The 25,280-nt window shown below is 39.3% G+C and overlaps 1 protein-coding gene across 1 annotated transcript in view; it reads left to right on the top strand.

Moving 5' to 3' along the window:
- Window positions 1-1,754: 1,754 nt before the first annotated feature.
- The window catches only part of TENM1 (teneurin transmembrane protein 1), a 785,963-nt gene continuing 762,437 nt past the window's right edge, over window positions 1,755-25,280 (top strand). The window contains exons 1-2 of the mRNA XM_054509125.2: window positions 1,755-2,629; window positions 18,507-18,573. The gene's annotated coding sequence lies outside the window, so the exon portion shown is untranslated. The remainder of the gene's footprint in view (window positions 2,630-18,506; window positions 18,574-25,280) is intronic.

Genomic DNA, 25,280 nt, shown 5'->3' with positions numbered 1-25,280 from the left:
GGGGTGGGGTGATGAACGGCAGGGATCCAAAGGATTCCTGCCCAAAGCTGAAGGCGGTGTTGGAAAAGGGACGAAGGGAAAAAACAGCTCTTGATTCCCAGATTCTTTCCCCGAGTGTTCAGCTCGGTATATTTTATTTCCTCTCCTCGGTAGTGTGCCGGGCTTACAATGCACCCTCTTTGCAAATACCTGTATTAAAAACCAGGAGGATGGGAACACACGGTTCCGAGATCTCCCCCTGGCGTCACCCTATACTATCTCTCTTTCAGAAACCGAATCGGGTCCCCCCTTCTCAGGAGCGCAGAGACCATACAGCCCGGAAGCTGTCCTCGCGCAGCTGCCACCACCCAAAGTGGAGAACAGCTGGAAGCTTTGGTGCGCGCCCACCGCGCCGCGAGCAACTCTTCCCGGTAATTAGCGCCAGCCAAGGCTCCAAATGTGCCTTATTGCAACCCCTAGCAGGCTCTCAACTCGGCAATAGCTTCTCGCTTTCCAGTCCCTGCTCTTGTGGAGAAAAATTACAAACGTGAGTGCACACATACACATTCACACACGCCCTTCTTTCTTCACTCAAGAAAACCATCAGTAAACGTCTTTCTCCCAAAGAAGGTTCGACTCTGCCCGCTCTCTTTTCTTTACCTAGAGGTTAGCAGTACCCGCGAACACACGCGGGGCTCTCTTTGCTGTTCTGCGCGCCCCCTACCTGCCTACGGCGGGGGTGGCGCTGGGGGCTGGGGGAAGGGGTCTGGGAGTACGCAAGACTCCTGTTTCTCCAGTTAGTGCAGCTCCCCTGGCTCGGCACTTGGTATCTCCCACGGTCTTGCTCTCGCTGGGAAGCCGGGAAGGAGAAGGCGACTGTGGGCGTCGCCGCCGCCCTTCCCGGAACGGGAGCCAAACTCCAATAGGGCGCCAACGCCTCCCTCTTAAGCCTCACATCTGGCCCAGCCGTGCAGATGTTGGCGGCCGGAGAGCTCCTCCACGAGAGGCACCCCAAGTCCTGAGCATGCCCAGTAGGACTCCTAAGGCTCCCGAAGCGAGTTTCTGGACATGTAGATTCCGCTTTTCCGCTTTTTAGAGGAAGCTGAAGAGGGTGGGAAAGGAGGGATCCAGGGCTTGGGGCAGCGCGCTGGGTTCGCCCGGGTACGTGCCCCTCCTGCCCGGCGGGGTGAGGGGCGGAGCCGGTTGAGGAGTCCAGGGACCAGGGCGGCCTGGCAGGGCAGGAGCTGGAGCGCTGCCCCCGCCCCCCGCCCCTAGAGGACTTTGTCAGTGCTGAGCTGACGCGCCGCCAGGAGGCTGCGGGTGGCCGGCCTTGGCGCGCTGGGGTCACACTGTCAGCTGGTGGCAGTCAGCGGTGCTCTCACACAGACGGACGCGAGAGAGCTTGCGGGTCACTTACGCGCGACACTCACGGGCTTGGCTTTTCTGGAAGGCGGGGGAGAGGGAAAAAGGAGGAACCCAAACAATTTCTCTCGCTCGCTCGCTTTCTTTCTTTTTCTTTTTTTTTTGCCGAAGTTATACTGGCAAGAGACTTCACATTCTAAGTCAGTGCTGAGGCTTTATACAGCGCAGCAGTGATCACGCTCCTTTGTGTATGTGTGTGTGTGTGTGTGGTGTGCACGCGCGTTTGTGTATGTCATGACTATGAAACACTGTCCCAGGTTGATCTTGGGGATGATAAACACTCCTCCGAAACCCCTACCTCACCTAACCCTCGGGGGTTAAAAAAAAAAAAAAAAAAAAAAAGCTAGTCATGAGAGTCCCCTGGCCAGGAACTCATTGTGGTACAAAATCTAAATTTTGTTGATCCATATTTCTTTCCTCTGCTCCCATCTCCAGCTTTCTCCTTCTTTCTCTCCATCCTCAAATACCCTGATGTTTCTCATCTTGACTTCCTTTCCTCTGCCCGTTACCTGCTCCCTCAGCCCTCCTCCTCCTTCTGCTCCTCCTCCCTCCCCTCATCTCAGCTGCGGCTAAAACCTGGAGTCTTGGGGAAAAGGGAAAAAAAAAAAAAACAAAAAAAAACCTCGGCTGTAGAGCTGTCAAACCGGGCATGCTCAGTAGACAGGGCAGGTTTTTTGGTCTCGAGTAGCGGAGAAACATTTTTTGCACCACCGTTACCAGCCTTAGAGCGCGGCGGCGGCGGCCACGGCAACATCAGCACAGCCATCAGCCGTGCAGACGCCCCGCACCCGGGAGCGCGGCGGGCTCCCTCTTAGCCCGGAGTTCACCTCCGAGTGCCCCGGGGGCTGAGCTCACCCCTTCTGCTTGCACACACACGCACACTCTCACGGACACACAGGCGTATACACACTCTCGCACACACACACGACCCCGGGCGCAAGCACCCTCCTGGCAAGGATCGTCCGCTGGCGCGGCAATAGCCAGGTTCGGTCCCTGCCTCCGGCGGCTGCCGGCTGAAAGCACCGCCGCCGCCAGCCAGAGGAGAGCGATGCGGGGGCCCAAGCGGCAGCTCGCACAGTAATGTGGATTTACAGTCGTTTCCCGCAGGAACCGGCTGAGACGCCTGAAGTCTCGGGCACCGGCGGCGCCCGGCGGGGCTGAGCACCTGGCGAGGGGGCGGGGGACCGCACCTGGGGACGCCACCGAAACTTGCGCCTGGACTAGGTAGGTGCGTTTCTCCCGGCCCTCATCTCCTTCCCTCTGTCTCGCGGCCCCCACCCCCCACCTCCCACCCCAAGGACTCGGGCGAACTTCGCCCCGAGGCTGCAGGCGACCGATGGCGGCTCTGGGCTGTGAACCGCGGGCTGCGTCCGCGCTAGGAGTCCTGCCCGAGGTAGCAGAACCTTCGCTCCTTCATCTCTGGGTCTCCGCCGGACCCGGGGCTCTGAACCACCCGGGCGAGGTGGGAGGTCGGCCTCGTTTGCAGTTCAAGCTTCCAGTGGGCTCTGGGGGTACTCCTTCGGGTGCTCGCTGGGCTTTACAGGCGACACTTTTGCCAACCAACTCCGGTTGTAAAAGGGGGGGGGCCTCGCCTCGGCTCTCGCGCAGAGCCGGGGCGCTCTAACAAGTGGACCTGGATGCTGGGAAAGGGGGGGCTCGGTCCGAGAAGAGACAAGGGGCGCCTCTCCTCTCCCTCCCACCTGGAGCGTTCGCCCCGGGCTAGGCCACTTGGGTCCCGCTAGTGCCCTCTCTCCGAGAGAAGATGCCCAGGGGCTAGGACGCACTTTATTACCTGTTTGCTTCTGAATTTCTCTTTGAACCTTACTCGGGGAGCCCAGATTCGGGGAGGGGAGAACTCTAGAACCTTCTAACCTACGCCGTTTGGGGCCCCACCCGATGCGTCCTCCCTATACCCCAATCTTTGTCAAAAGAGACAGTCATTACGCAGTAGTCGGTGTTCTGGGAGCCGTCGGTTTTGGCTTAAACCACGCGCTCAGCTGCACGGGTTTGTGTGGGGGTTTTTTGCGTTTCATCCTGAGACGTGGTCCCGGGAATCTAGTAGCGGCCAGTACATCTGCGGAGCGCCAAGTACCGTCTAGGCATGCCTGGAGAAATGTAACCTCACTTTCTTCCACTCCACAACGGGCAGATTGACAATTCAGTTTTAGGATGCTTTTCCTAGAGGTGGAGAAGGGAGACTGTTAGCGCGATTTGGTGAGTGGATGTGTTTGCAGTCAGGAGTGTATTTAAACATTTCAGCAAACCCAGTGCAGCCAGTTGTTTACAATTGCGGAGACAGACGATCTCACTCCACTAGTAGATGTCTCGACATCTATTTCGCCACCAGGAGAGTAGGGGAGGGGGCGAAGGCTGCTTTGCAGCTCGTGCTTGCCGTCGGCAGCTTCGGGTTTAGCAGATCTGCATCACTGCTACTGGCGATATGCTAATATGTATAGAAAAACTCCACATTTTCAATATGAAGCAGTTGGTCAGGAGCCGCCTGAACTGTCCCGGTCCCCCCCCCCCCCCCGGAATGTTAATCCCGAGTTGTATTTGAGGTGGCCCTAAGAAATACGAAAAGAAGTTTCTGGTGCTATGGAAGGGCAATTAGTAGCCCTTACTACAATTAGTAGTAAATCCCTTCGGTTTTAGAAACCAAAAGGAAACGAAATACCTCAGTGGACTCTAATGGGTACTGTTTGATTAACATTTAATTGATCGCCTTTGTGGTAAGTAAGGGTCACAAATAGCTTCCTTGAATTTTAGATTGTTGTTCTATGATTACAACTAACAAACCAGGTACACTATACTATGAGAATCAGTCCCTACTCTTAACCTGTTTGGGGAAGACATTGGAAATGTCTGCTCTATTCTTATCTTTTGGCTGAAATACCCTGGTTCATCTCCTTAGTCCAGAGACTTTCAATTTGGAGCATAGGGTACTTAAGTGCTGCCAAGAATGAGTACAGTCTAAGAAGGAAAGGCTTTTTTAATTATTATTAAAAGGAGATCCACAGCTTTACGTTATGCTCCGTGATTACCCTGCATTTGCTTGTTTACTCAACACCCCCTCTTTGCTTTTCATATCTGCAATATGGGGGAAAATGAATTTTTATAGGACATAGTATGCCCCTTAAAGTAAATATCTGGAAAAGCAGAATCCTAGTTTTGCCATTTTGGTCGAAGTTTATAAGACTTTTTGGGTGATGTGTTAACTAATTTACTAATGTGAAGTTTTTTTGTTTTTGTTTTTGTTTTTAAGGTAGTTCAAAGCTTTCAAGTACGCCCAAGTAAGGTTGGAAGCTTTTAATGATAATAAAAGTCAGGGGTTCAGCTAATTTCCAAAATGAACCCATGCTTTAAATGTTAGTTGAAAGTTCTCAGATTGTCCCTCAGAATGTTTTTGATAAACAGGTGTTTCTGGAAAACAACTCTACAAAGAGATTTTGACATTTGCATAATAAAACTAACAGAATCTAGTCCGTAGAACAATGCCAGACACAGTAGAAAAATGAATATTTTTAACACATGAATTAGTATTTACCATTAGTTCTGGGTCCCAGTTCTGAACATAATATGTAATGAGGCTGAAGGAAAGAAGGCTTTGTAGAATCATTGTGCTGTAAGGGTGATTAAGCGAGACTCCAAATACTCAAACATACAGGAGTGTTAAAAAGTAAAATCAGATTGTATGTAATTACAGTCTCATTCAAAGGCCTAATTCAGAGTCCAAGTCCAAATACCCTAGAAGTCTCATTGTTCCAATTTAGCTATCATACGTATAAATAACACTGACATAATCATAGTTTCCTTTATAGTCATTGTACCTTTCTGATGCTTTTAACACAAAGATTCTTGCTGAAGCAGAACAGCTCAGTATTTAAGTTTATTCTGTACAGTGTTACTTTAAATCATCAAACTGCAAAATATTCTTTTGACACATTGCCTCTGAACTTTATTTTCCATGACAATCTTAAAAACTTGGAAGTGTTAAGAAGGTTCAGTATTAATTAACAAATTTTTTTTCTATTCTGATAGAGATAGCCATTAGAATGCATGTAATTTTTGCTTGAAGCTTGCTTTTCCCAAATGTCCATTAGTTTCAGTTTTTAGTTATCAAGTGCTTAATATAGATTATAGTTAATAAGTCCCCTAAGGTTTCCCAAACTATTTATTTATTTATTTATTTACCCACTTACTGACTGACCTGAGGTCAGAAGAAGACCAGTACTTTGCATACTCAATTTTTAATGAAAACAAATTTTTTATAGTACTCACAGTTTTTCTCTCCCTCACTCATGCACACACACACACACACAATCTCTAAAGAATGCCATGCATCATACATAAAACATGTATAATAATTTTATTAAAATTTTATATATTTTTTAAAATTCCTGTCACTTTAACCTCAAAAGTAGTAATCCATGCACACCTAAAAAGAAAAGAAGCTTCCTTTCATTTACCATTTGGAATAAAGGTTTGAACTGGATTACTAACACAACTACAGGCAAATTAAATGATGAAGAATATTGTAAGAAAGAGTATTTAGCAATTCTGATCAACAGCATATATCCATAGCTGGGAATGTAGGTTCTGATTATAAAAAATTAAGAAGAATCAAATTTCAGAACTGTTTCCATATACACTAAGTGTTTTAAATCATCTGCAGGTTCTGTGTATTAGGTTAAACCACTATTTTGAATGTAGATTACTATTATTTTTCCTTCCCCTAAAAGGTAAAACATTCTGAATCCAGGCTTAATATATTATTTCTATTTCTTTCTGTTATCCTGGCTTAATATATTCTTTCTATTTCTTTCTGTTTTCCATTGATTTTTTTTTTTTTAGAACTGAGGAAAGTAAATATCAAATAGGACCGTGCTTAGTTTGAGCAGGTAAATGCTAGAAAAGGTTTCACACAGCTTTTGATTATTCCTAATAACCTTGATGGTCCAACCATAGGTGTCTCTTCAGTATATGGTATTCTGTTATGACAATTATATGATGTATAGAGATTTTGTAGTTTGCTAGATGCATGGTGGTACAATTTAGCAAGACCAACAAAATTGCTTACATTTGGAACCCATGAAAAATAAGGCTGAGGAAATTGGAATTTGATGGCATAAACTGAAAATTATTGTGTAACAATATTTATATCAATTGGACTGCTAACATTTTTGTGTATAATCAAAGCAAACTAGTTTTAGTTGGAGATAGTAAATGTTTTTACAGTTGATTTTGGATCCCTAATATTTAAAAAATAATAATTTAGAGTTTGATAAATAAAGCCTGTTAAATTCTTATGTAACTTTAGGACTCATTTCTAGACCTGGAAGTATAATCTTGGATAATTTACAATTTTTTTAAAAAAAATCTGACTTTTACTTCCTGTCCAAGCCTCTACTTTAGGTAAACAATAGCATATGGTGAAACATGCATATATGCCAACTAACCACTACCTCTTGGATGATGTTTTCAATGTGATGTAATGATTCTGAAATATTGGGTTCTCCATTCCCACCCTACTCTAACTGTGTGAGTGGAGAAGTTAATTGGAAAATGGACATAGAAAAATGTGTTAAATAATCTCTTTTTATACTGGTGGATCACTCCCTGTGAAGCTCTTACTCTGAGCCTTTGTACTTGTGTTTATGGTAGGTATGTGCCAAGATTAGTATTTTTTTTCTGGGTGCTTATGACAGGTCTCTATGGCTCTATCTCAAATATGTGAGTGAAAAGTTCCGTCAAACATCCAGCTGTTTGGGGTGATGCAAACAAACATCTGGTTGGTTGAGAGAATTTTTTACTTAGTCTCTGAATGTTTGGAGTCATTTAACAGGCTGATGAATCTTAATATCTATGCCAAAAAAAGAAAGCAAAAATAAAATGAAACACTTCAAAATAATGCAGAGTACCTTAAACACTTTCGGATTACTATAAAATGCATAATGAACTATATGCCATCCTGAATCTACAGCCTTCTATGAAATGTGTAAGATGTTGCTTGCATCCCTTAACAATTACAAAAACAGAAACACACTGGTCTTTTCAACAAGCCAGGAAATTAAAAACTTTAACTTCAATTCTACCTTCCCCCTATGCCCCCGCTACTGATTCATCGGTTTAAAGAAATCAACTTAAAGAGTTTGATATGTTGGCTTCTTAAAATTTTCTGCACCTCATTTTCCACGGATTCTTCCACTGCCATGGAAACTAGACGGGACAGACAGCTGGGAGTCACTAATTCAGGATGGGAACCTGCTTGTTAATTTAATTTCATGCCAGCCTGTTGGTCCCTGAAAGTAACCGTAAAAGGCTGGGGAATTGAATTTGTGAGCAATAAATGATTAAGCAGAACAAAAATCAGTGCCATCTCTGTCATTTTCCTGAAAATCTTACCGCTTACCCTCTTTGTACCCTACTCAAGCAGTTCTTTCAAAATAATCACAGAAATAGAGGCTTGATTTGTGCATTTCTATTGGTATTTATGTGTGTTACAGAGCGTTTTTGTTCTATGAGGACATTCACAGCTGTAAAAGAGTTTCATAATAGCTATTATATTGAAAAAATATGTTCTTTCAAATTATGATTTTGTAGACTTTGAAGAAGCCTAGTTAGCAATCATAGTAAAGTTAAATATAAATGATGCTTGAATTTTCCAGTAGGATTGGTTATTTTTCCTTTCCAAATATAAAAACAATTTTATTAAAATATCTATGCCTCATTTTTTTTATTACAAAGACCAAATGGATTTGAAAACATTTATTTGAAATCTGTAAAACACTCATTTTACCCGTCACCCTAAAGCATACTGATTGTTTTAATTTTAATGGACTAAGTTGTCAGTTGATAAGTAGTCAACAATGAGGAAATTGCCTTTTAATGTTTCTCATATTCTGTTGTAACATTTTTGTGGCTGATTATGACTTACAAAATTGAATTTTGGAATCACAAACTCTAATATGAGCTGAATTGCAATCCATGTTAAGCCTTTTGCAATATTATCAGCTATGGGTCCTGATAAATTAATATTTTTTCCTGTGAATTTATGGCTGTAAACAAATTTCTGTATTACGGCTAAGAAAGAGTGATTCCCAAAAAGGATTTTGGTGATGAAAAAAGAAGGAAGATCTATATTTATATATCACCAGGTATTTTGACTAGAATTTCAAAATATAAATATCCCAGACAGAATTATTAATGATAGAATAGAGTAGTGATTTAAAAATGTAGGAAAAATAATATTTACATTTTTACAGTTTAGGGAATATTGATGATATTGGTATCCATTTGTGAGGTATTGAATTGCATATATTTTGTTAATTGGTTTATTTTTGTTACTTACGCCATATTGGTGTGATATGAAAATATCTGAGTAAAACATGAAAAATTCAGTCAATCATCATTGTTGAACATGTAGATTTCCTAGTATCTGTCTGTGTCCTTCTTCTGTATCATGTCCGTTTGTTCTGGCCTTTCAGCAGATGCTTAGCATTTGGATGTACAATGTAAAATAGCAGTCATCTGGATGGTTCCAAATATCTGATCAATGAATTTTGGCTATTCATCCAAATAATGATCTGGTGTTATCACCTCAGTTTCCCTTTTGAAATTACGTGTGTTTACTTTTCAGTTATTTTCCTATTTAGATGTAAGGTATTGTGAATATTCAAGATGCTGATGCAGTTGTATATATAAAACTTGGAGTAGAATCCCTATATGGTTATATCAAAGGAAATCCATTTTCATTTTAATGTTTGGAATCATAGTTTAATGTTTTTAATTGCCTGTATGAATGAGGATTTTTAAAGCAGCCAAAATAAAAGTACATTACATACTTCAGGGAAAATCTGATCATTGGCTAAGGTCAAGGAGAAAATTTCCCAGTTGCATGGTTTTGTGTAATTGGTGGATTCTAAGTGTTTATATTACTTCTCATGGCTCTATCTGGTTTAGACACCTGTCAAAGAGAAGGTGCCAGATTAGATGGTCATTTGGTTTATTAGATATTATAATCTCTGTGTCCCAGCTGTATATAGGCATTTTAAGAAAACTCTTCAGTTGTTCAGAGAAATTAGAAAAAGATACTGCAGATGGCCTATCTCAATAATCCAGGTTTTTTCAGGTACATTTAAAATTAAATGTCCTAAGAGATGATTAATTCAGGGAAGTTATTGATAATGAACTCATCTTATGCTACACATCCTTTGCACCTATGATGATGCCTTATTAAATGTGTCTCAATCTTGCTAATTACCACCTGTGTTTAAATATAGAGGTGTATAAATACACTACAACCACAGGGTGACTGGAATCCTTCTAAATCTGAAATGTTCCTAGCTAACTCAATTCCTATCAACAAAATATTTCTGATCAACGTTTCGAATTTATACTCTGTGCATTACCTCCCTTTAGCATTAATGATTTTCTTTTTTTAAAGCTGCTCTGCTTAATTGCAAGCATTTGAGTGATATTGATGTGTGATCTCCTGCTCTAATAATTATCCCCCAAATATGTTTGTGTTTATATGTGTGGGGATGGAATTTTTTTCCAAAGGAATATTTATTAAAAAGTATATGTACATTTTTGACATGAATTTCACAAGCATCATTTACAGAAACATACATCACTTATTTGCTTAATCTATGCTTGAAATGAATATATCTTTGTGATTGTGACTCATATGTTTAGAGCTTTAAGCAATGTAGGGAAGCATTGACATCATTACTATGCAAGTCAAATAAGAGACTCCTTTTGGAAAGATAGTATTAATTTCACTAATGAGATCTAGTGACCTCTAAGGGAGAAGGCTGTGCAGTTGATTGGCCAACTGATACCTATAGCTTAGATTTGAGAAGACTCTTGTGCTTTGAAATAACAATAAAATCATTCTCATTTCTTACTCCTTCCCTTTCTTTCTCTTTTCTTTCTTTCTAAGAATTGAGGTAGTGCATAGGTTTATGACAAAGGAAGCTCTGGGACACTCACTAAAGTATTGGCGGTGATTAATTTTTTTATTCTTTTTCTAAATCTGACCATTTCTTTATGTGTATCCTAGAGAATTCTAAGTGTAATGGGAAATATTATTCTTTGTATTGTTTTTGGCTCATACATTCTCTCAATGATCTTGGGTAGAAGCTAAAATAATACACTGATTTCCTGGGTTTTTATTCTTTATTACAGATATAAGCTGTGCACATATCCATACGTTGTTGGTGCATTTGTGATTTATCTTTCATGTTTAGTGTAATAAAATGTCAACACTTAGGTGTGACACCATTTATTTTTGGTTTCAAACCCATGAAGTGTTAACACAAGGGTGCTACATTTTTTTTCATTGTTTTGTTCTTTTCCCGTATTTGAGATATTGCCTTAATGAAGCATTGGACAACTTGTGAAAGTGAGGTAACTTTAATGTAAACAATTAGAATTTAGTGCAACGGAAATATTTTAAGGGTAATTCAACACAGAATAGAGAAAATTTTAACAATATATTTCTGTAAAACATGGAATAAAATATGTTTGAGGAAATGTGTAAAACAAGAATAGATGTAATGAGAGAATACTGGTCCCAGATATTTAGCAAAATACCTGAGACTTCTTTGTTGTTGAAAAGGCAGAAAAAGAATCAACTTTACACAGACTTCTGGGGCAATGTGTGTTGAAGTCTCAAGTCTTTTCCACGAAGACTTTCTAGGTCTCATGGACTGTCCTTTTCCTGAAGACTTCAGTATTACACGGGTTTGATTATACATCATAAAACAATCTTCATGAAGAAAAAACTTCGTCTGTTCATTTCTTCATTCATTCACCAAAACTTTTTAAAAATACTTCTGTTTACCCAGTGATACAAGGACACCTTAAAAACTTAGATTCTAGGGGCGCCTGGGTGGCTCAGTTGGTTAAGCGACTGCCTTCGGCTCAGGTCATGATCCTGGAGTCCCAGGATCGAGTCCCGCATCGGGCTCCCTGCTTGGCAGGGAGTCTGCTTCTCCCTCTGACCCTCCTCCCTCTCATGCTCTCTGTCTCTCATTCTCTCTCTCGCAAATAAATAAAATCTTAAAAATAAAATAAAATAAAAAATAAAAATAAAAACTTAGATTCTAATGGAGGAGACAGACCTATATGTATATTGTTATCATGTAACAGATGCTCTAGAAGAGGAATAATTAGAATGTTCTGGAAGCTCAAAGGTAGATATAGTTTTATAAAGGATGTGTCATTTGAATTGGCTTTTAAAAAAATATTTTATTTATTTATTTGACAGAAAGAGAGATAGCGAGAGCAGGAACACAAGCAGGGGGAATGGGAGAGGGAGAAGCAGGCTTCCCGCCTGAGCAGGGAGCCCAATGTGGGGCTCAATCCTAGGACCCTGGGATCATGACCTGAGCCGAAGGCAGATGCTTAACGACTGAGCCACCCAGGCACTCCTTGAATTGGCTTTTAAAGAACAGCTGAAAATGTTTTAGTCAAGAGAATATGGGGAACCACATTTCACATGGGAAAGGATTGTGAAAGAGCACAAGACTAAATTAGCAAGGGAGAATCCCAACCCAGGATAGTAGAGTTTCATTTTATTTCCTATGCAGGTGGGGGAATGGAGGTCAGGGCTAATGTCTTGTTTTATATCTATGTGCCTGACACACAGAAGATGCTTAGTATATATTTGTGGAGTAAATGAATGTATTAAGATTTTCCTGTACAGAGAGATATACTGGAGAATGGTTGTTTTTCTGCCGTTTATCCAAAATCAGGCAATGTACTATGTTGTAGTAGAGTCTCTGAAATTAGATGAGGGGCTTTAAAGTGGGGGGGGGTCAAAAACTTTGGGTTTTAGAAAGATGACACCTGTATGAAGAATGGATTGAAGTGGATTAAGAATAGTAACAGTGAGTCATTGAGAGACTGTGTTGCAACTGTGAGCAATTACGAGGATATGAACCAAGGCAGTGATAGTAAAGATGGGCGGTGGGGAATTCGAGAGCCACTCATAAGGTAGCCTTAGCAGGACTTGGAAAGTGAAAACATTTAGAGGGTGAGGGAGAGGGAGGAGTGACTTGGTGACTTTGGCTTGGGAAATTAGGTAATACCATTGAGCAATATAGGGAACATAGAAGAAAAAGTCAGTTTTGGTGAGGATAATGAGGTCAGGTTTGAATTTATTTAATGTAAGACACCATCTAGACATCCAGATGGAGATGGTTTGTAACAGATGGAAATTACAGATCTGAAGATGAGGTCTGGGGTAGATACTGTGGGGTAGGTCTGTGTCGTTGGTCAGTGTAGTAGTTGAAATCATAGGAATAGGAAGGGGAGTTCACCTAGGGAGGGCATATAGAGTAAGAAGAGAAGCAAGGATGAGATCTTGAGAAACACTCAACTTAAGAGGTTGGTGAAATAAGAAACCTTCAAGAGAAAGGAAGTCAGATTAAGGTCAGAGAGGTAAGAGGCAAAACCAGAAAATAGTGAAATAGAAGCTAAGGGAGGAAAGGATTTTATAAATGCCATCTAGACAAATGCATGAAAAGATTATTCATACAAGGAAATAAATATGGCCAACAAATGTGAAAAAAGTTCAATCTTCAATAATTTAAATGCAAATTACAAACAAAAACAAGGTTGTTTTTTTTTTGTTGGTTTTGTAAGATAATGCTCAGTGCACTTGCTCAAGTACCATACCTTAGAGTCCTTGATTCATCTTTTTTCACACCTGACATCTAACCAATGAACAAATGCTGTTGACTATACCTTCAGACTATATCCTGTCTGAAACATTTTGTCTTCCTTCATCATTAACACCTTAGACCAAACCACCATCATCTCTCACCTAGAATACTGAAATAGCCTCCTAATTATGCCCCTATATACATTTTTGCCCCTCTATAATTTCCCACATAGCAGCCAGGGTGATCCTTTTATTTGTTTTTTTTTTTTTTTAAAGATTTTATTTATTTGAGAGAGATAGAGTGAGCAAGAGAGAGAACGAGAGCAAGCATGGGGGAGGAGAGGGAGAGGGAGAAGTAGGCTCCTTCCTCCCGGGAGCCCTGGAGCCTGGGAGCCCCCGATGCAGGGCTTGATCCCAGGGTCCTGGGATCATGACCTGAGCGGAAGGCAGATGCTTCACCGACTGAGCCACCCAGGTGCCCCCAGGGTGATCCTTTTAAAACATAAATAAGATCTTGTGATTTTCCTGCTCTTTGCCCTCCAATGGCTGCCTTCTTCTCACCCTTAAAATAAAATTTAAAAAATAATTTAAAAGTCTTTACCATGGCCTACAAGGCCCTACATGATTTGGTCTCTATTGGGCCTCGCATCTTACTATTTTCCCTACCAAACCTTGTCATAACATTCTAGCTACACTGTCCTCCATTTTGTTCCTTAAACATGCCATGCATTTTTGTTTCTCAGGGCCTTTGCACTTGCCATTTCCACTGCCTGAAATGAATTTTCTCCAAGATTTCTATAAGCTTACTTTCCTGCTTCATTGAGATCTTTGATGAAACATTCTTTAATCATAGAGGCCTTCCTTGGCCATCCTATGTAATGAGTCCTGTCATGATTCTTCATTTTCTATGCCTTTATACGCTTCTGTTTTTCCTGATATTTCTCATCACTACCTGGTATCACACTGTACTTCTGTTTATTTATAACTTGTCAAATCTATTAGCATATTAGCTCTATGAGGGCATGGACTTTGTGTCTGTTTTCTTCACTACTGCATCCATATCACCTGGCACAGTGCCTGGTACATAGTAGGTATTTAATAAGTACTGGTTGAATAAATGCATGAATATAAGGACATGATGAAATGTTTGTTGGTCTAGATTTGGCAATTTGAAGCAAAAGCCTTAAAAATGCTCATAGCCATTTGACCCAATAATTCTACTTCTGGGAATTTTTCCTAAAGAAATAATGCAAAGTGCAGAAAAAGCTTTATTTGCAAAGATTTTTACCAGAAATTATTTGTAATAGTGGAAAAAAATGAAGGAAACTAAATGTTCAACAAGGGACTTGCTAAGTGATTTATGGTACATCTAGACAATGTAATAATTTATGGCCATTAAAGATGATGTTTACAAATATTTTATGATAAAAGGAAAATGTTTATGTTATGCTATCAAGTGATAAAGCAGGATACAAAATTATATTTACCCACTATGTAAGAAAGAAAAAAAAAGACTGGAAAACCATGCACAAAGTGCTAAAATTGGTTATGTCTGTTTGGGGAAGGTGGGTATTAGGTGATTTTTTTTCCTTTATACCTTCAGTATTTCCCAGATTTTCTACAGTAAATCTGTATAACTTTCATTGCAGAAAAATACATTTACGGGATGCCTGGGTGGCTCAGTCAGTTAAGTGTCTGCCTTCAGCTCAGGTCATGATCCCAGGGTCCTCCATGAGCCCAGGGTCCTGGGATGGAGTCCACATCGGGCTCCCTGCTCAGAAGGGAGCCTGCTTCCCCCTCTGCCTGCCGCTCCCCCTGCTTGTGCTCTATCTCTCTGACAAATAAATAAAACCTTTTAAAAAAGAAAAGTACATTTACAAAACAAAGAGGAAACAAAAAACACAAAAATAAATATTGCACCTTAGAAGTGAGGTTTAGGTAATAAATAACAAAGAGGGTAAACCTGTCCTCCTTGAGAGATGGTGTTAGAGGGAGAGAAATATACCAGTTGTAATTGGGGCCAACTGTTCTCTGGCTGCTTTATTTTGAAGAGATATACAGACAGGGAAAATAATTGAGATCCACTGATCCAATCTAGTCTTTAGTCATTGAAGAACCAAGGAGGGCTGAGTTTACCCTGTCAGGATTTGAACAGGATGTTCAAGGGAGATTAGGCAAGTTAAGAATTGTTCATATTGCTGTGGAGAGCACTAGCAATTTGCTTCATGTAAAGCAGGAGTGATTACTCACTATATTTCTTCATGTCATGTAGTAAAAACAATTAAGTGAAGTTAGACTATAGATTACTTGGCTATTCAGCCACAGTCACCTCTAATGGAAAAGAAGAAAAATAGCATTGACAAATTTTGGCAGGTCTCATCATTAGAAATGCCCATATTGCCAGAAAAAAAAGAAGCTGCAGCCAATAATGTAAACCTAGAAGTTCTCTAGGGCCTGAGGAAGAAAGTGACAATACAGTGTTGCAGCATTAATTGTCTGAGAGCACTGATCATTGTAATGGGGAAACCATCTCTGTTATTAACACAATTATTTTCTACAAGGTCTTTGAGTCAACGTCCCATTAGAAAAATAGCATTAGGGCTTTCAGAGTATGTGTAGCAATATTTAAAGATATACTCATTAGTAAAATAAAGTGTGACCTATATGCAGCCCAAAGTCCCTTGAAAATAGAAAGTGTTAATAAGCTGTTATAATTAGTATATAATTGAGTAATTATTGAAAACAAGTAGAAAATGGCCCATTTCCTAAACAAATAGGAATTACACTTTTTAAATGCATCTGAGAAAGACATCTATCCATACACACATATATGCATATTTTGATTATGCATATCCGTGTGTGTGTATATATATATATATATATATATATATATATATATATATATATATATATATATATATATATATATATGTATTTTTTGGACCAGACTCTTAGACCATTCTTCTGTTCGTTCACCTTCAATTTATGCATTTCATCTCCACAGCCAATCTCAGATGATGGTTTCATTTTAAGAGGCTGAGAACTGAAGGATGTAGAATATTATTCTCTATGTAGGACCAAACAAGAGGCAGTGGCACTAATTGAAGTGTGGGTTAGATGAACTCTTAATGAGACGTTCAGATTTGGCTTTAGGACTCTGCTTGCAGTCTCTAGCCTATCTCCAAAACCAATAGTCAGTAGTGTGACATGCATTTCTAACATTTGTGGCTTCTGCTGTTTTTGCCTCTGGTGTGCATTATTTGGTTGCATTCAGTGATGGTCCTGTCAAACATTCTAACTTTTTTTTTTTTTTTTCGTAAAGGGTACCTAGCCCACACGTAGTATTAAGACAGTCAGCAATTTCTTTTTTGGAAATGAATTCTTGAGTGAAATAAAGAGGTGAAAGTTGAGGGAATGGTACATGTTTGAACTGGTAAGTGATGGCAAATAACCTGGGGTATCTCATATAGATCCATGTATGAACCGGCCTTCTCTAGTCATAAATGGGAAGGATATCTTCCTAAAGACTCCGGTTTGAAGGCAGTTGAGAAGTGAGCAGAGAAGAACTAAATCATTTAAAAGCCCTCTTGTTTCCCAGTTCTCTGTGTATCTCACCGAGGCAAAATGCTGCATATAGGGCAGTTTATTTTTTAAAGCATTTTTTGCTAACCTCCTTGCAGAATCAGCCTGATGGGTATGAAGCCAATTTCTACAGACTTGCTCTGGTATATGTGGCAGAAGAGCCAGAAATACTTTTTTGTAGTCTAGATCTAAGTACTTTCTGAAATGTCTTCCCTTGAAAGATTCTAACTTAGCACTATTATGGAACCACATGAATGCTTGAGCAGAACTATGCCTTTCTTGAGCAACATTAACAGTGATAAAAAATGCACATCAGGCAGTTAGATTGCAACTAATAAAGAGCACTACTTCAGTCTATTATGAATGATTTATATATAGCATATTGGATATGGAGATCATTAGTAATAATATAATACTCTATTATTATCATTACAAGGTCACATTGATGATCTTTGTCAAAGGTGATAATAATGTTATTGACCTACATTTAAAAAATTTTTTAAATTGTTTGCCCTTATTACTGAGATTTTGCCTCAATATAAAAAGAATAAATTTTGGGATTACTTGATTTATAAATTAGGGCCATAAGGTTAATTGAGTGCCAATCATAAAATATTGGAATACTAAAGTTTAAAGTTTTTGTTCTTTTTTCTTTTGTTTTAATTCACCACACTGCCTTTTCTAAAATGGATTTTTGAAGCTTTTTTTGTTTTATTTTTTTTTAATTTAAAGTCCAATTAGTTAACATGCAATGTAATATTAGTTTCAGGTATACAGTATAGTGATTCAACACTTCCATACAACACCCAGTGCTCATCACAAGTGCCCTCCTTCACTCCCACCCCATATTTCCTCCATCCCCCACCCACCTAAAATGGATTTTTGAAGAATTTAAAACATAGCTATTTTATATATGAGTAATATATGTTCATTATAGAAAAATTAGAAAATATAGACACACAGAAAGATGAAAATCATATATATTTTACATACATATATGTCTTTTTAAAAGCCGGACTCATGTAATTACTTTATAATGTACTTTTTTTCATTTATCAATATATTGTTAACATTTCTGTGCCAATAAAATATGTATACACACATACACACATGTGTGTATATGTAGAGAGAGAGACATGTATCTCTCAAGTTGGGTGAAATAGTAGGGATTATTATAGGACATATTTCCTGTCCTACTGCCCAGTACCAAGTGTGGCCCATGGAGACATATAGTTAATTTTATAGCTGTCATGAAGGAAGTCATGTGGGACATTGGAAAAATGACTGAGCTGAAAGTGAGGGGACCTGAATTCTAGTCCTGGCTCTGCCACGAACCACACATGTGACTCCGTGCAAGCCATTTAACCTCTCAGCCTGTTTCCTCAGGATTGTTTTGAGGATGAAATGAAATGTGTATATGAATGTTTCTGGTAAACTATAAAGGACTATTTTAGTATAAGAAATTTAAATTACCATAAATTATTTACATTGGTGAAAACTTGAAATTGTGGGCATTTCGTCTCAAAATGAGTGGTATATTGAGCAATAATTGAGTATTGTTAAGTTGGGACATCTTTGTGGGTGAGAATTCCATAGCCCTCTAGGTATACTCATCATTAATTAAATTCTTTATTAGCAACATAGTTAATATGATTGTTTGAAGTGTCAAGCAGACCTTTTAAGAGACTGACCCCATTATTCCTTGTGAATTGCAAAATGAAGTCTTAGGTTCACAACACCCATGCTTCCTCCCACCCCAATCCCTCATGTGTCTCTTCCTTTCCCTCATAGAAGGACTGCTTTGGACCTGCTTGTACATATGTTTGAAGGATAATTTGGCCTAATTTGTTTACAGGAATTACAAGGGTGACCTTTATTCAGCTGTCTCCTTTTTGATTCTCATAACTTCTGGATCTATCAAGGTATGTGCATTCTACACTGAAATTTACTTGGGGAACTGAACACTTTGTTGTATAATGTGAAAGGAACGGAATGTTTCACTGCTATAATCAGTTATATTCATTGAGTATCATGTAAATGAAATGCATTATTTTAAACCTTTAAAAACCTATTTGGCCATGGTATAGATAAGTTTGTGTCTGTACGCCATAATTGTTAGAGAGTCTTTGCAAAATCAAATATGCAAGCTGTCCTACATATTTGAATGATCCTGTGACCTTTTCTATATACAGCTGCTAAAACCAAGAGACTCCTTGACTAATGGGAGTATCTGCAAAGTACAAGGGAACAGCAGTGGCCAATGAGGATGTTTGTAGAACCATTTAGTAGTTCTTACTGATTGGAAATAAGCATGGCATTTCTTCATATCAATTGAAAAAAATTTCATTCAGAGAATTTTACTGACAAAATAAATATTTGCCTCCTAAAATGAATATTTTAATTTTTTAGGAAAGTCTCAAGTAAAATATCTGTATTGACATGGTATTGCATTCGTTTATTTACCCTTCCATCCTTCCTTTCATCCATCCCTCTACCTGTCTATACACTCAGTAAATATTTATTGTGCAACTACTGGGCAAAAGTTATTGTGCAACTACTGGGCAAAAGTTATTGTGCCTTTTCTTTTGGTAAATGTGCCAAAGTAGATAGAATTTGCCTGGAATACTGAGAAAGCAGTTGCTTCTCTATTCAGTCCACTGGTAGATGGAATATGCGAGAAAATGTGGCAAGGTGGGGAGACTTTTAGATTAATCAAAATCTACAGTTACCTGAAAGACTTCCCTCATTGGCTTTCATTCTTATTAAAAATATTGGTCAATATTCAGTACTTAGTAAGAAATAGAGAATATTAATTTTTTTCCTTTGGTACCTATATTTGGTAGTGCTACACATTATTATTCAAATATGAATTCTCATCCCAATTTGTAAAAAAGTCAAAAGGATGATCTGAATTTGTGATAAGTCTTTGGAATCACTTGATATTTTCTCTAAAGTATGTAAAACAATGAGATTACATAAAAAACCAAATCCTTAAAGTCTTGGAATTTGCATTGTCAATTGAAAAATACAGTACAAATACGTTAAGGTTTTTTTTTTTTAATTGGGTTCCAGTTCATTGAGATTAGTCTGTAATGGGAATTTTAGATGGATTTGTCCGTTTTTACGATGCATGTAGTTCCATTTGCCATTCTTCTTGAGGTACTGCCTTTAGGGAATACTACTGCCAAAAATTTCGATCACTATAGGAAAAAAACGTATCAGAAAATAAAATGACAGAATTAAAAAAGAAACTCACTGAGGAAGGAAGTCGAGATTTTTGCATTTTACATCATTTGTGAAAATAACGCTCTTAATTTGGGAATTGTGAGTCCGCCAGTTGTGTAATATTAACTGAAAGGTATTTTTTCATACTTATAAAGGCTTATGTGTGTGAAAAATGATAGTCTTCCTAACCTTAGGTGAATGAATAGATCAGAATGGAGGAAAAATGCCTAAAAGGCCAAAAGAACGCACACTTACAAAAATAATTGGCACTAAATATTTAAAAGGTTCAGAGAGCAGCTAGTTTTCCTCCCTTAGAGAGACAACACGGTATACTAGAAAAGCCTTTGCCCATTAATCAGGAAATCTGGGCTCTGCTCCCGGTCTTATACTGCTGATATGGTCCTCCTTGGGTCACTTTTCCACTCTGAGCCTTGGTTTTCTCATATCTGTAATAAAAACTTTGGATAGCTCTAACTTTCTTCCTTCTCAGTCTATGATTTTGGGAAAGTTAAGGACCCTTCTCAAGTGTGCAAAAACACATACCAGCTCTTAAAAAGATGGCTGCTGTTTAAGTGTTTTAGTGCATCCATAATAGGGCATTTATTTATGTTTTATGTTAAAGTAATTGTGGCTCCCAATACCACTGCCCCCCCCATCACATACACACCAGTATTGGCATTATAATAAATAGAGTCAAGTAGAAGTTTAGTTAGTAGTCCTTTTTTCCTCCTTGATAAACATGCTTAACTTTGGGATACTGATGTGTTGCTCCTAAGTCTCTTGAAATTCAGCAAAACTGTATGTTTTCTCCCTCTTGCAAGGTGGTCATTCAAGGTCAAGCATCTCTCTGTAACTTGGAACCAGCCAAGTGCATAACCCGATGAGTTCAGACTCCAGTGCTTTCAATCTGGCACCCTTCATGAGCATTGAGTTCATATTAAAGCCTTTAAAAGATATTCTTCTTCATCTGCATATCACAGCAATAACAACCTAGGCATAGAACAGTGCCTGGGAGCAAATAACCACTTGGAGTTAATGATCTGAGGGGCAGCTGAAGGACCATTGACTCTTCCTAGTCAGCCCTTCATCCCTATAAAATGCCTATTCCTGAGATGGCAAGCCTTCAATAATTTTTCTGTCTCACATCAGATGGAGTAGTGGCCATAAATAATAGCGTTTATTACATAATAATGAGATGTGGTCATGTAATAAAATATCAACAATTCTAGTACCATACAGAGATGGCTATTCTGATCAAACCAAAAGAAAGAGTGGTAAATAAAGTTCATGAATCATAATAATTTTAGAAGTGACTTTCCCTTTATTGATTTGAAATGAAATATAAGAATTCATATGGTTTAGGGGAGCAGTTCCCTTTTCTTTTTTGCTCCTTATTCCACTGACGAATGATCCATATTCAAAATAATAAAAAAACACCTCTGACATCTATTTTAAATGGATTTTTAAAATAGTGTATGTTCAGCTTTCCCTTCCCTTTTTGGCACTAGATTCAGCTTTCGAGATATGTATAGCTTTGAACTAAGTAACAAATACAATTCTACAAATGTTTTTTTTTCCCCCCAGAAGAAGCATTTTTCACTTATTTATTACTGTGACAAACAAAAATTTCTACAGTGTGCCAAGCATGGTACTAGGTGCTGGGGCAACAAAAACCGATAAGGGTCATAGTCCCCAACCACAAGCTCATGGTAGAGAGGTGAGGCCTGACCTATACACAGAGAAATAAAATAATTGTTGTAGGTATGGAATGCATATGAATTTATTTGCTCATGGCATTCATATTATATATTTTAATTAAAAATATTCACATATCAGAACCTACTCAATAGGGCAGTGAGATATATAATCTCAAATAGCTCCCGACTCAAAAAGTCTTTAGGAATCACTGGTCATGGTAGGCAGAATGGCCCCCCAAAGATGTCCATGTCTAATCCCTGGAACCTGTGAATCTGTTGCATCACATGACAAAGGGGAATGAAGACTGCAGATAGAATTAAGGTTGCTATTCAGCTGACCTCAAAATAGGAAGATTATCCTGGTTAACTGGGTGAACTCACTGTAATCACAAGGGGCCTTAAAAGTGTAAGAGGGAGGCAGAAGTGAGAACCAGAGAGAGGGCAGCTTGAGAAGACCTCGGCCAACATTGCTGGCTTTGAAGACAGTGGCCACAAGCCAATGAATGGGGGTGACCTCTCGAAGCTGGAAAGGGTAAGGAAAAGGATTATCCCCCACAGCCTCTAGAAGGGAATGTAACCCTGCAAGCACTTTCACTGTAGTCCATCAAGACCCATTTCAGACTTCTGACTTCCAGAACTGTAAGATAAATCTGGATTGTTTTATGCCACCAAGTCTGTGGTAGTTTATTATAGTGGCAGTAGAGAACTAGTACACTGAAGTTTACCCAATATAGAAAATCTTCAGCAGAGTCTCTAGTTAGCAGTCATGATTGCTAAAAGGCATAGTTGATTCTGATCTTGGTGCACAGGGATATTTGTCTAGTGACCATTTTTTTTTCCTGGATACACATTATCAGGACCCACCTTTAGAAGTACAACTATTTATGAGATCCCTAAAATCCCACTGACTGTCTCAAGGAGACTATAGCCTTCCTTCTCTCTCCTTCTGTGGACCACTTACATCCCTTTTTTTCATCCCCTTGTCCCTCATCCCTCTGCCTTGATGTCTAGGATGCAAGGTTGGTGGATAGGTGACAAGTAGAAAATTACCTTTCTTTCATGGAACACCTACAGCAGCAAGAAAGATACAGGCACTACTATCCTAATAAATTATCCCAACATGGGTTTTGTGACAAGTATAAAGTTGGGAATTGAATATAGTATGAAACAGGAGTCTCAAGCTAGTGGCCTACTACTCAGGATCAGTCTTCAGATATGTTTTGTTTGCAACCCAGAACTCTTCTTTTCCTCTCTCTCCTCCCCCCTTCCTTTTTTTTTTTTAATGTTTATAGCTTGAGTGTACCCTGTTCTGTTCCATAATGTCTGCCACCTCCTTTTGTCTTATTTCTTGCTTACCTAACTCATGTGCTATGAGCCTGGGCCCTATGCTGTAGAGGTTAAGTACATATGCTTTGGGGTTTAAGTAGATAAGGTGATCCAGTTCTGCCACATATTTGCTGTACAGCTTGGGCAAGTACATTAAATATAATCTTTCTAAAGCCTAGTCTCCTCATCTTTAAAATGGGAATTATAACACTTATCATGATGAGCGTTGAGTCATGTATTAAATTGTTGTATCATTATATTGTACACCTGAAACTAATATACCACTGTATGCTAATTATACTTAAATAAAATAAAATAAAATAAAATGAGGATAATAATTATACCTCATACCGCATAAACTTGTGAGGTTTAAGATGGCACTTTGCACAATGATTGCCTATAACTAAGTACATGCTCATAAAGATCAGCTATCACTCTCACTACTGTTACTGCCACTGTGAGAGCACAAAGAGAAGCTAATCAGTTGCATCTAGTAGAGGGATGAGAAGCAGGCATCTGAAAAGGCTTCATGTAGAAGGTGATGCTAGTAATGTTGGAGCCATCCTAAAAGTGTTGACTGATAGGAGATAGGGAAGAGCAATTTGGTATTATCTGGTGAACAAATGGCAAGGATGGGCAGATGTTCTAAGCAAAAGAAGCAGGGGCAAAGAAACATCCAATAGTCCTGGTCCCTTAGAGGAGCTGCATTCTTTCTATATAGGTAAAGCTGCATTCTTTCTATATAGGTAAAGGGTGATGTGGAAGGTAAGCATGAGAAAAGATGAGGTTGGAAAGGTAGGTTGGGGATAGATAAAGAGGGACTTCTATGTCCTGAGGAGTATCTCCTTTCTCTTGTTGGTCAGTGGTTTTGTAAAGCTACTTGTGAAATTTGAAGTTTGGTCTACTACCTACTGAGCCTCTGTCTTGCATGAGAGCAGCCTTGGAAACAAATTCACTTAGGAACACAGTTTAAAAACCATTTCTATAGGCATGAAGGAACTAGGGAAGGATACTAATAATCACATTTGTGATATGAAGGGTTCACTCTGATGATAGTATAAAGGATGGCTTGGAGGATGCAATATTGAAGGCCAGGGAACGAATTAAGAGACTGTTGCCATAGGCCAGATAAGAGATGATGAGGGCCAGGTGGCAGTTGACAGTGGGAATAATGATAAAGGGATAGATTTGAACAATGATTCTCAAACTTGAATGTATATCAGAATCACTTGGAGGGCTTGTTAAGTTGCAAATTGCTAGACCTTTCCCCTGAGTTTCTGTTTCAGCCGGTCTGGGGTGGGGCCCAAGAATTTGATTTCTTTTTTTTTTCCAAGATTTTATTTATTTATTTATTGAGAGAGAGAGAGCATGAGCAGAGGGGAGGGGCAGAGGGAGAGGGAGAAAGAATCCCAAGCAGACTCCTCTCTGAGCACAGAGCCTGACGTGGGGCTCTATCCCAGGACCCCAAGATCATGACCTAAGCCGAAATCAAGAGTTGAACACTTAACTGACTGAGCCCCCCAGGTGCTCAAAGAATTTGCATTTCTAACAAGTTTCCAGGGGATGCTGATGCCACTGGTCCAGGGATTACACTTTGAGAACCATGAGATTTGACATACGCTAATAGGCATGGGTCACTCATTAGATATAAGAAGTGAGAGAAAGGTTTCTGGCTTGGGAGACTGGGTAGATGGTAATACCACTCAGTATTACTGAGATCAAGTTGAAACTGAGTTGAAAAAAATTTTTCATGACCCTAGGGTCAGCTAAAAATCTTTAAACATGATTTCTAATCAGACCCTGGGCCCTTTTCTGGATATCTTGAGTCTGTTCTTTTGTAATGGTTTCTCCCACCTCACCCCACCCCTACTCCTACCCCACCTCTATTCATTTGCTTTGGTGCCATTCACCTTCAGGGAGTGAAAGTACAGGTTTTGGCCTTGGTGGGGGGAAATGGGGGGCATAGGTGAGGATAATGATTTCCATTTTATACCTGTTGAGTTTGAGGAGCATATGAAACATTTAAATGAGAGAATCTCAAAAAAAATAATTTAAGCTTTAGTTTTTGTTCTTAATTTAAGGAAAGTTTATCTCCTTATTTCAGTTTGGTCATCATCTTCTTATTATGCAAAATCAGAATAGTCAAGATACAGGTCCAGATGTAGTTAGATTGAGCTTTTGGTGTATGTGCAGTCAATCCTTTAAGGATTTCTGAGTGTTAAATTTTCTCATAGCTGACAATCATCCTTTTTATAGTATAGATCAGTGAATCCCAAACATGTTCATTTTAAAATTCCCCTTGAACATTCCAGTGACCTAGCTTTCTCTACCGCTTCACCAAAAAGAAAAATCAAAGTATGGCAGAATATCCGTGCTGTTAA

This window comes from Mirounga angustirostris, unplaced genomic scaffold (genome assembly GCF_029215605.1).
Source record: "Mirounga angustirostris isolate CCGP_5_RB_7025 unplaced genomic scaffold, mMirAng1.0.hap1 SCAF_11, whole genome shotgun sequence".
Taxonomy (NCBI): Eukaryota; Metazoa; Chordata; class Mammalia; order Carnivora; family Phocidae; genus Mirounga; species Mirounga angustirostris.
This window is presented reverse-complemented; position numbering and strand designations above follow the sequence as displayed.